The sequence below is a fragment of the Malaclemys terrapin genome, chromosome 5, assembly GCF_027887155.1.
Source record: "Malaclemys terrapin pileata isolate rMalTer1 chromosome 5, rMalTer1.hap1, whole genome shotgun sequence".
Taxonomy (NCBI): Eukaryota; Metazoa; Chordata; order Testudines; family Emydidae; genus Malaclemys; species Malaclemys terrapin.
Genome location: NC_071509.1, coordinates 44,103,014 through 44,115,235, shown reverse-complemented (window position 1 = coordinate 44,115,235; position 12,222 = coordinate 44,103,014). Strand labels below are relative to the sequence as shown.

The window sequence follows — 12,222 nt, the reverse complement described above, 5'->3', positions numbered from 1 at the left end:
CTTTTATTATAGATTCTGTATTCTAAGATAGCCATTCACAATCTTTGTTTAATCCTGATCTGATGGTGTCAAATTTGCAAATGAACTGGAGCTCAGCAGTTTCTCTTTGGAGTCTGGTCCTGAAGTTTTTTTGCTGCAAGATGGCTACCTTTACATCTGCTATTGTGTGGCCAGGGAGGTTGAAGTGTTCTCCTACACGTTTTTGTATATTGCTATTCCTGATATCTGACTTGTGTCCATTTATCCTCTTGCGTAGTGACTGTCCCGTTTGGCCAATGTACATAGCAGAGGGGCATTGCTGGCATATGATAGCATATATAACATTGGTGGACGTGCAGGTGAATGAGCCGGTGATGTTGTAGCTGATCTGGTTAGGTCCTGTGATGGTGTTGCTGGTGTAGATAACACTGAACAGCGCACTGATACACAGATACCCTCCCACCAACAACACAGGAAGAAGAACTCCACATGGACTCCTCCTGAGGGTCGAAATGGCAGTCTGTGAAAGACTGTGAATGGCTATCCAACTACAGAAGCAGTTTCTCCTCCCTTGGTGTTCACACCTCAACTGCTAGCAGAGCACCTCACCCTCCCTGATTGAACTAACCTTGTTATCTCCATACTGATTTATACCTGCCTCTGGAGATTTCTATTACTTGCATCTGAAGAAGTGAGGTTCTTACCCACGAAAGCTTATGCTCCCAATACTTCTGTTAGTCTTAAAGGTGCCACAGGACCCTCTGTTGCTTTTTACAGATTCAGACTAACACGGCTACCCCTCTGATAGGAAGAATGGTAAGAGAGCATTACGGCTCTGTAGTGAAGTGGAGTGGCCTCCCTCAGACTTGAGAGCAAGGGACCACTACCCTCCCCCTGGTGGGCGGAGCCAGATCCGCTCTACCTCCTTGCCAGAAATACCAAAGCAGGAGAAGAAGTATAAAAGGGAAAAGTGTGAATTGGGAGTGCTTTGTTCCAGGTGGGCCTTAAGTGGGCCTGACTGGTATATAAGGGCAGTCAGCAGCGAACCAGCTAAGCGGCGTACAGCAGAGGCTAACAGAGGGAGTTTGCCTGGGGAGAGCACACTGAGGCTTCCATCTGCAGGTTCCTCTGAGTAGTTCTTGCAACAGTTGAGGAAGCTCTTAAGAGGACGGTGATATGGAAGGTGAGCGATCAGCTGTCGTAACCTGCACAGGTTGTGCCATGTTTTTCTTTCTTCCACAGGACAGAAGCGACTTTGTCTGTACAAAGTGCAAGCTGGTCTCCATATTGGAAGAGAAGGTTCGAGGGCTGGAGAAACGAGTATCGACTCTGCGTTGCATAAGGGAAAATGAAGATTTCCTGGACAGACATCAGGAGATGCTTCTACAGCCACAATGTTCTGAAGATTCAGAGCAGGCGCAGCAGGGACAGAAGGATTGTGAAGAGGTTTGGCAGCATGTGACCTCCAGAAGGAGAAAGAGGAGCGTCCATGCACCAATGGAGATACAGGTGAGCAATCGTTTCCATGTTCTCTCTACAGGTCCTAATGCGGAGAGTGGACTATATGACCCATCTGAGGGAAGGGAGCAGAAGGAGACTCCACCGATTGGAAGGCAAAAGATGCATTGTCCTAGGGATGGGGGTTCCACGACCACCACTCCCAAGAGGAGGAGGAGGAGGGTGGTGGTGGTCGGGGACTCCCTCCTCAGGGGGACTGAGTCATCTATCTGCCGCCCTGACCGGGAGAACCGAGAGGTCTGCTGCTTGCCAGGAGCTAGGATACACGATGTGACAGAGAGACTGCCGAGACTCATCAAGCCCTCGGATCGCTACCCCTTCCTGCTTCTCCACGTGGGCATCAATGATACTGCCAAGAATGACCTTGAGTGGATCACTGCAGACTACGTGGCTCTGGGAAGAAGGATAAAGGAGTTTGAGGCGCAAGTGGTGTTCTTGTCCATCCTCCCTGTTTAAGGAAAAGGCCCGGGTAGAGACCGTCGAATCGTGGAAGTCAACGAATGGCTATGCAGGTGGTGTCGGAGAGAAGGCTTTGGATTCTTCGACCATGGGATAAGTGTTCCAAGAAGGAGGAGTGCTAGGCAGAGACGGGCTACACCTAACGAAGAGAGGGAAGAGCATCTTCGCCAGCAGGCTGGCTAACCTAGTGAGGAGGACTTTAAACTAGGTTCACCGGGGGAAGGAGACCAAAGCCCTGAGATAAGTGGGGAAGTGGGATGCTGGGAGGAAGCACAAGCAGGAGAGCGCAAGAGGGGAGGACTCCTGTCTCATGCTGAGAAAGAGGGACGATCAATGAGTTATCTTAAGTGCCTATACACAAATGCAAGAAGCCTGGGAAACAAGCAGGGAGAACTGGAAGTCCTGGCACAGTCAGGGAACAATGATGCGATTGGAATAACAGAGACTTGGTGGGATAACTCACATGACTGGATGGATATAAACTGTTCAGGAAGGACAGGCAGGGCAGAAAAGGTGGGGGAGTTGCGTTGTATGTAAGAGAGGAGTATGACTGCTCAGAGCTCCGGTATGAAACTGCAGAAAAACCTGAGAGTCTCTGGATAAAGATGAGAAGTGTGAGCAACAAGGGTGATGTCGTCGTTGGAGTCTGCTATAGACCACCAGACCAGGGGGATGAGGTGGACGAGGCTTTCTTCTGGCAACTAGCAGAAGTTGCTAGATCGCAGGCCCTGATTCTCATGGGAGACTTTAAATCACCCTGATATCTGCTGGGAGAGCAATACAGCGGTGCACAGACAATCCAGGAAGTTTTTGGAAAGTGTAGGGGACAATTTCCTGGTGCAAGTGCTAGAGGAACCAACTAGGGGCAGAGCTTTTCTTGACCTGCTGTTCACAAACAGGGAAGAATTAGTAGGGGAAGCAAAAGTAGATGGGAACCTGGGAGGCAGTGACCATGAGATGGTAGAATTCAGGATCCTGACACAAGGAAAAAAGGAGAGCAGCAGAATACGGACCCTAGACTTCAGAAAAGCAGACTTTGACTCCCTCAGGGAACAGATGGGCAGGATCCCCTGGGAGAATAACATGAAGGGCAAAGGGGTCCAGGAGAACTGGCAGTATTTTAAAGAATCCTTATTGCGGTTGCAGGAACAAACCATCCCGATGTGTAGAAAGAATAGTAAATATGGAAGGCGACCAGCTTGGCTAAACAGTGAAATCCTTGCTGATCTTAAACGCAAAAAAGAAGCTTACAAGAAGTGGAAGATTGGACAAATGACCAGGGAGGAGTATAAAAATATTGCTCAGGCATGCAGGAGTGAAATCAGGAAGGCCAAATCACACTTGGAGTTGCAGCTAGCAAGAGATGTTAAGAGTAACAAGAAGGGTTTCTTCAGGTATGTTAGCAACAAGAAGAAAGTCAAGGAAAGTGTGGGCCCCTTACTGAATAAGGGAGGCAACCTAGTGACCGACGATGTGGAAAAAGCTAATGTACTCAATGCTTTTTTTGCCTCTGTCTTCACGAACAAGGTCAGCTCGCAGACTGCTGCACTGGGCAGCACAATATGGGGAGAAGGTGACCAGCCCTCTGTGGAGAAAGAAGTGGTTCGGGACTATTTAGAAAAACTGGACAAGCACAAATCCATGGGGCCGGATGTGCTGCATCCGAGGGTGCTAAAGGAGTTGGCGGATGAGATTGCAGAGCCATTAGCCATTATTTTTGAAAACTCATGGCGAACGGGGGAGGTCCCAGATGACTGGAAAAAGGCTAATGTAGTGCCTATCTTTAAAAAAGGGAAGGAGGAGGATCCAGGGAACTACAGGCCAGTCAGCTTCACCTCAGTCCCTGGAAAAATCATGGAGCAGGTCCTCAAGGAATCAATTATGAAACACTTAGAGGAGAGGAAAGTGATCAGGAACAGTCCGCATGGATTCACCAAGGAGAAATCGTGCCTGACTAACCTAATTGCCTTCTATGATGAGATAACTGGCTCTGTGGATGAGGGGAAAGCAGTGGATGTGTTATTCCTTGACTTTAGCAAAGCTTTTGATATGGTCTCCCACAGTATTCTTGCCGCCAAGTTAAAGAAGTATGGGCTGGATGAATGGACTGTAAGGTGGACAGAAAGCTGGCTAGATTGTCAGGCTCAACGGGTAGTGATCAATGGCTCCATGTCTAGTTGGCAGCTGGTTTCAAGCGGAGTGCCCCAAGGGTCGGTCCTGGGGCCGGTTTTGTTTAATATCTTTATTAATGATCTGGAGGATGTTGTGGACTGCACTCTCAGCAAGTTTGCAGATGACACTAAACTAGGAGGCGTGGTAAATACACTAGAGGGTAGGGATCGGATACAGAATGACCTAGACAAATTAGAGGATTGTGCCAAAAAAAACCTGAATAGGTTCAACAAAGACAAGTGCAGAGTCCTGCACTTAGGACGGAAGAATCCCAGGCACTGCTACAGACTAGGGACCGAATGGCTAGGTAGCAGTGCTGCAGAAAAGGACCTAGGGGTCACAGTGGACGAGAAGCTGGATATGAGTCAACAGTGTGCTCTTGTTGCCAAGAAGGCTAACGGCATTTTGGGCTGTATAAGTAGGGGCATTGCCAGGAGATCGAGGAACGTGATCGTTCCCCTTTATTCGACATTGGCGAGGCCTCATCTGGAATACTGTGTCCAGTTTTGGGCCCCACACTACAAGAAGGATGTGGAAAAATTGGAAAGAGTCCAGCGGAGGGCAACAAAAATGATTAGGGGTCTGGAGCACATGACTTATGAGGAGAGGCTGAGGGAACTGGGATTGTTTAGTCTCCAGAAGAGAAGAATGAGGGGGGATTTGATAGCAGCCTTCAACTACCTGAAGGGGGGTTCCAAAGAGGATGGAGCTCAGCTGTTCTCAGTGGTGGCAGATGACAGAACAAGGAGCAATAGTCTCAAGTTGCAGTGGGGGAGGTCCAGGTTGGATATTAGGAAACACTATTTCACTAGGAGGGTGGTGAAGCACTGGAATGCGTTACCTAGGGAGGTGGTGGAGTCTCCTTCCTTGGAGGTTTTTAAGGCCCGGCTTGACAAAGCCCTGGCTGGGATGATTTAGTTGGGAATTCGTCCTGCTTTGAGCAGGGGGTTGGACTGGATGACCTCTTGAGGTCCCTTCCAACCCTGATATTCTATGATTCTATTCCAAGAACAACTCACTGGACCATTTAGTCTGGTATCTTGCCTCTAGCAATGATGTGCTTGACTGAAAGAACAGTGATTATTTTAAAATCCTATTTGAAAATTTTGTGCTTACTATAGTTATTGAGTAAAACCCAAGATTAATATAAGTGAAAGCAGCTAGCAAAATTAATCTATGTTTTAAAGTTTATTTTCTTCGTGCATTTGACAGCACTTTGCATGTATTCACATCTAGTTTCCCACTGTACAATGACTTATGGACTAGTTTTGCCAAGACTCAATTGAGTAAAGTTACTCGCGTGTTTGAGTAGTTCCATTGTCTTTATTTGACATTATCTGTAACTTTTGAACCTAGGCAGTGCAATTCTTATTCATATGCATCTAACACTTTAAAAAAATTGTCTATTACCCTTCAGCTTTAATATTAAAAAAGAAATTTGATGTGACCCTACTAAAACTATAGACTTTCAGTTTGTACATTGTTTTTTAAATGTCATTGTGTGGGGATGCAGAACTAAATGATAATAGACTATCCAGAAAATTGCAAGAGAAGAAAAAAAAAAGATTTAATTCTTAACAGATACATTTTCCCCCCTCTGAGAATGAATTATTTTCTTCATATGCCAAGAGGAGAACAAGTGTTCATGCAAACATCATGAGTCTGCAGTTTCTGCAGATGTTCTACGGTGAAAGATTTTTAGCTTGATAATCAGTATCTTTAACATATTAATGTTCATAAAATGATCAATTTAACTAAACTATATCCTTTGAGATAGATGAAGCACAAATGATTCTAATCTACTCTGGTTCCCTTACTGTACTCATCCCCATGATATCCAATGGTCTGATTATATATCCTCTAGTCAAACTTGCAAATCTTTGCATATAATTTTCTGAATTAAATCAAAGGGGCAAAATCAAATTACATATCCCAGTAAATGTCACAGCTATTCATTGAAGCCATGGGCTCTAGTTTACCTGAAAGTGCTCTCTGTGTGGCAAAGAAGCTTAATTAGAGTTGATTCTATTAATTTTCTACTGAAGCAGGCCATAAGATATTAACTTGTTACAAAAATAACCTTTTAATACAACACAACCTATTTTAGTTTTCTTTAAGCAAGACTAGGAATCAAGCTGCAACAACATACATATTTAAGCAAAACTACATTCCCATCTTATGTACAAGAAATATTGTGTTTATACCACCTCATCAAAAGAGAGCTCTAAGTTAATTATAACAATGTGTAAATTATATATCAAAGAAAAAAAGATTAAAATATATTTGATTGTGATATGCTGACAACTGGAAATGCTGCTCCCCAAAAATAGAGCAAAAAAAATGTATGCTTTCCCTAAGTTTAAAAGTAAATGTATGAGGTAAGTCATAAAGCTAACCAGTGATTCAGTGAGTAGTTAAGAACCTGCTGTAATCCACACATCATTATCCACTTCCATAAAACACCAAGCAGAATTTTAAAAACCAACTTAAACTGTAATTATCAGTATTCAGACCTGAGCCCAGATCCTCAAAGGTATTTAGGTGCCTATCTGCCTCTTTAGGAACCCAAGTCCACCTCTTGAGGAACCAATGACATTTTGAAAATCATCACGCAGCATCTGCCTACCCTGCTAGGCACCTGAGTTTTGGCCGGGTAGGATTTGCAAAGCCACCTAAGCTGTGGGGTAGCATCAAAGCAAACAAGCAGCTTTAAGCCCCAGCTCAAGCTGAAGCCCCAGAGCAGGATTCTCAAGCTAGCTAGGGGGAACACCTGTCTCACTAGTGGGACCCAATCCTGCAGGCATGCTCTGAGCACAGTTAAGACCTGTGACACCTCACAGCAGGAGGACCAGATACAGACCAACAATAGATGAAAGGGGAGCAACACAGCACCTGCACAAAAGACAGGTGGGGGCACAGGGAAAGAGGGTGAGAGCGAGAGATGTGTTGACTGTGAGTAGGAAAGAGAGCAAGAGAGAGAAAAAAAAGACAGTTTCAGCTGCTAGGGCATGGCCTACCAAGGCATCTAAGACAGGTCAGCCATTTAATTATAAGAGAGAGTTTGTGGCTGAGGATTCCAAGAGGACAGAGGTACTGCAAAAACATAGAAACAAAATAAATCAGAGCAGAAAATCTCAGAGTCTACGGACTCGAGCTTGCATTGCTTGTGCTATGGAGCTAAAAACAGCCATACAAACATTCTGACTCAGGTTGGGACTTGGGCTGTGAAGCCCATCTCCTTCCCGGGCTTCAGAGCACGAGGTGGAATGTCTACATGGCTAATTTTAGCACCATAGCATGACCTCAAGTCTGTAGACCAAGAACTTGCTGCCGCAGGGGTTTGTTTTTGTTTTTTTGGCAATGTAGACATACCCCAATGTGTTAGCGCCTGCAAAGCTGAGTGGAGCAACCACTAAGTATATGTGAGGATCTGGCTGATGTTCCTAGCCCATGGGCCATGACCTTAAGATGGGCTGACAGAAGGTTTATATAGTTAAAAGACTGCCTCCCATTCACTGGTAGCATAGTCAGGTCCCAAAGGTCAGCATTTTATTTGATCTATCACATGGAACAGATGGGATTTAGAGAAACAGAGAAGCATTTCTTGCAGCAACTACAAGGAGGTAGAAGAGGCTGTTGTTCCCTTGTCCAAATTGCCTATAGTGAGGAAGAGAAGTAGCATCTACCCACACAAGAAACTCTGTGAAAAGCACAGAAACTGATCCAAAGGACTGTAGGATGTGGTGTTAGAAGAAAATCACAGTAATTTTGGGTGACAGGAGGTAAGAGAAGGAAGACCACTCATCTATATTAATTATCTGTATTATGAACTTTCAAAGTTACTTTGAAATTAACAGCTTCTTTACCATCCATTGCAATGTGCCTTGCTATTTTAAAATAGAATATTTTTAGGGTATATTCAAATCTTGCCTGTCAGTGTTTGTAAGACAATGATGGTTAAGTAGAGGTCTATTCTCAGACCAATAAGCACACAAATGACAGCCCAGATCTTACATGTTACTCCATGCCAATGGATCACTTCATCTGTGCACAGATGCAGTGAAGTCTACAGGGGTCCACCAAGCAGAATCACTTGCAGGATTAGGGCCTATACGTGCACAACACAGAAAATAAATCCTATTCAAGAGTTGAAATGCAGAACTGTGGCTATATATATTATTTATGGGAGAGTTTCTGAACTACGATAATAGAATTACTAAAATGTGTTTTACAAGATATTGCACAGAATGATAAATTAACTGACTTTTCTAAAGATGTAGACACTGCAGTTCTCTAGAACAAATAAGTGTCCGTAGTTTTACAACCACACATATATACATATATGTATTTGGAATTATGTCCAAACTGAAACAATGCTATTGTTCCTATTTGTCACTTCAGATGGTGTTCTAAAATATATTTTAAAAATTGTGCTCTTAAATACTAGGTCAAAGTTTTTTTGGCAATTCACAATTTAAGATACAGTTCTTAAAAATAATTTTCTGGTATAAATGTGTCATCAACTTGAAGTATAGTTTTCATTTAGAACCTAATTCTGTTCCTAAAGTCAGTAGCAGAACTCTCACTCCAATATCATCATGCCACAGGATCTGATCCTGCAAACATTCACTTTTTTATGTGATAGGATAGCAGATGATTGATAACGGAACTACAATTTAACTACTTAAACGCCTAAAGTTAAGCATACGTAAGCATTTGCAGAATTGAAGCTACACTTTCTCTTTCAAACTACATTTATCTAGCAATGACAAGCATATTTCTATGAATATGTTCCCCTCACATGTGCTACTGTCTCATCCTCACCCTCTGGCCAATGAACAAAAATTAAGAATTGTAATCCACATATTACCTAGCAGTGCTACTATAAAAAAAAAGGAGGCACAATACACTTTTACTGACACTGAGGTGAGTTTCTCCTTTAAAGAGTGTGGTGGTACCTAACATAATATCAATATCAAATGGTCTCATTTCTCTTGCTTTCATTACAAAAAGTAAATACATAAATAAAATAAAGACTTGTTATAATTTGTTCAATTTGTGCCCCATTAATTCCCTTGCAATTACACATTTCAAAATTCATCTTCAGTTATGTTAGAAGTTAACAGACAACAACAGTGCATTTCCAAAGGCCTTGCAATTAAACAAATATGTAAAGAAATAAGAGAACCGTTCTCTGCAGAAATCCTTGGGGCTTTAAACCACCAATAACAACATTCTGCCAACATTACAAGTATTGAACAACAACAGAGATACCAAAACAGAGATAACTTCTATGAACTTTTCAAGAAAATACTCTGGCAACACAAGCTAAAGGAAAAGAGAATACAATTCACATACAAATGCTAGTAATAATCCAATTTTGTAGTGGAACATGTGGGAAGTCCACAACACAGTATAATAAAGATTTTTAAACATACCAGAAGCCAAAATACTGCCAGTTTTGGTTGCTTTTGTACAAAATTTTATTTTATTTTGAGAGAGGCACAAATTTCTGTAGGCATCGGGAAAAAAACAATAGAATTCCCCCAGCGTAGGAAAGGGAAAGGCCAATAATGGAACTATAATGGCAACTTTTGTTGAATTTTAAATTTTGAGAATACTAGAAGTCGTCAGAGGTGAGATTGAACATTATAGCATGAAGACCTATTTTTCCTGATCTTATTCCTCATACCCAAAATAAGTACACTCATGGAAAGAATCTTCAAGAAAAGGAAGTGGAGGTATTGTTTCCAGCAAGATTAAGCAACTGCCAACATAAAAGAGTTTTTGTTTTCTTGAACAACTAAATCCTGATCCTTGCAAACACTTAGGACATGTCTACACAGGAAAGTTATTATACTAGTATATAGTAAGATGAAATTTAAACTGATATAGTGATACCACTATAACTCCTATGTGGCCACTCTTATTCTGGAATAAGGGTGATTTTTTGTTGTTGTTGTTTAATATATGTCATTTTGGAAGAGGTTTAACTAAAACAAAAAAAGCCTCTCATCACATAATAAGCAGTCGAGCCAGAAATCTGGTCTGGGGAGCCTAATCTAGTGCACACATACTAGCCTAAGTCAAGAGGACACATACTGAATTTAAATTATTTGCTTGGTTTTTTTTTTTTTTTTTTGGAGCAATTATCTTTGTACAGATTTAGGCCCCGATCCTGCCAAACACTCATAAAAATGACTAGGAGTCTGGTGGCACCTTAAAGACTAACAGATCTACTTGGGCATAAGCTTTGGTGGGTAAAAACCTCACTTCTTCCGATGCATAACAATGACTGTCACAACTCCCATTGAAGCCAGTCTACTTGGTATTTAAGGGCTAGTCTACAGGAGTCAGACACCCCTCTGTTCACGTCGGACTCCCCCACCCGCTGTCCTGACACACAAAGTTGAGTCACCTTTTGCACGAGTCTCAAGCCCACGCGACACTGACACAAGTTAAGTTTAGTTCCCTCCCCGCCGTCCCAGTCTCCAGGAGCTTCCTAGGACGGGGCCGCCTGCTCCTCGGTACAGCGCCCACGTCCAGCAGAGCGGCAGGATCGCTGCCCCTTGAAGCGCCCCCTCCCTGCAGCCTTCTACCTCCCGGCTGCCCAGCCATCAACCCGTCTCCCCTTCTCACCTCGCAGGGCAGGGGGGCTGTCACTGTGAGCCCCCGCTATGCCAGGGGAAGGGAGACTGCAGTCACCGGACAGCCCCCTCCCCGGCCACCTCTGCTGCAGGACTTCCCGGCTCCGAGCCCCGAACTTGTCCCCCAGGGATCCGGTCCCCCCCGGCTCAGGGCGGCTTCATCCAGGCAGATGAAGGGGACCACAACAAGGGGTGGGGCCCTCAGCAACGCCCTCCGCCCAACCGCAGACTCCGCCTCGTCACTCGCGGGAGGGGAAGGCCAGCTCCCCCAACAGCCATCCGCGCGCCAGCTGACAGTTCACTTCCGCGCGCCTGAGGGGGAAGGAATTAGAGTCGCCGGCCGATGGGTGGAGATATGCAAAATTAGAGGCGGGGTCGCACCCACACAAGGGAGTGGGCGGGGTTGAGGCACGCCGCCTCAGGAGAGAATGTTGCGTTAGGCCTTCTTCTCAGCAGCGTTAGGCAGGGATTCCCTGGGATGGGGGGCGGCAGGGATAGAGCCATGCTCTCCTCCCCAGAGCTAAGGATTCCCTCTGGCTGGCAGATGGGATGTGGGGGCGCTGCCACTCTTCAGGATATTTATTTGTTCAATTCTGTACTAAACTACAGGAAGGCCAGCTGGGGCAGGCATGCTCAGCTAGCTCCATGAGAGCTAGCACTAGTATAAAAAGTAGCATAACTGCAGTAGCACAGGTAGTGGCAGCAGGGCATGACTTAGCCACGCTGAGTACATATCTACAGGGTTCGGGCATGTTTGTAACACTCATTGAGGTAGTGCAAGTATGTGACTCATCATGCTCCTAGCTCATAGTGTAGGGGTAGCCTAAAAGAGGGCCCCACCAATTCTCCAGCTGCCGTTGGCAAGCAATCTTTATGAATATTAACATAAATATATAAACAGACCCATCAGTTACCCCAAATTAAATCAAATAAGCCAATGACAATGTAAGTAGAACAAAAATCAACCTCCCTGCACAATCCCCACTAGAGTTACACAGCATCATGCCCAATATCCATCTCCTCACAGGCAAAGGAGAAAAGCTGGGTCTTGCAGCATACCCTGAAGGCTACAAAGCACCTGCTGCTGTGTCATGCAAAACCTTATCAATGTCCTCAGCCCCATGAATGCAGAATAATTTCCTAAATTAATGGACTGTGTGATAGTCAGATGTGCTATCTATTGATACAAGAATGTATGAGTTCACCATTAAAGTTTTGCCTCACAGCATAATGATGTTGGAGTGTGTATTGTTTTTAGGTATATCTGTTGGATATAGATGTGAAAGCCTTTATTAAATTAAATTAAATTAATGGAGATATCCTATCTCCTAGAACTGGAAGGGACCTTGAAAGATCATTGAGTCCAGCCCCCTGCCTTCACTAGCAGGACCAAGTACTGATTTTCCCCCAGATCCCTAAGTGGCCCCCCCAAGGATTGAACTCACAA

The 12,222-nt window shown here is 44.2% G+C and overlaps 1 protein-coding gene across 4 annotated transcripts in view; it reads right to left on the bottom strand.

Annotated features, from left to right (window-relative positions):
- Window positions 1–11,070, bottom strand: part of KLHL5 (kelch like family member 5) — a 102,167-nt gene extending 91,097 nt beyond the window's left edge. For all 4 annotated transcript variants that reach the window (XM_054030426.1, XM_054030427.1, XM_054030425.1 and 1 more), the window contains exon 1: window positions 10,768–11,070. The gene's annotated coding sequence lies outside the window, so the exon portion shown is untranslated. The remainder of the gene's footprint in view (window positions 1–10,767) is intronic.
- Between the last annotated feature and the right edge of the window lie 1,152 nt (window positions 11,071–12,222).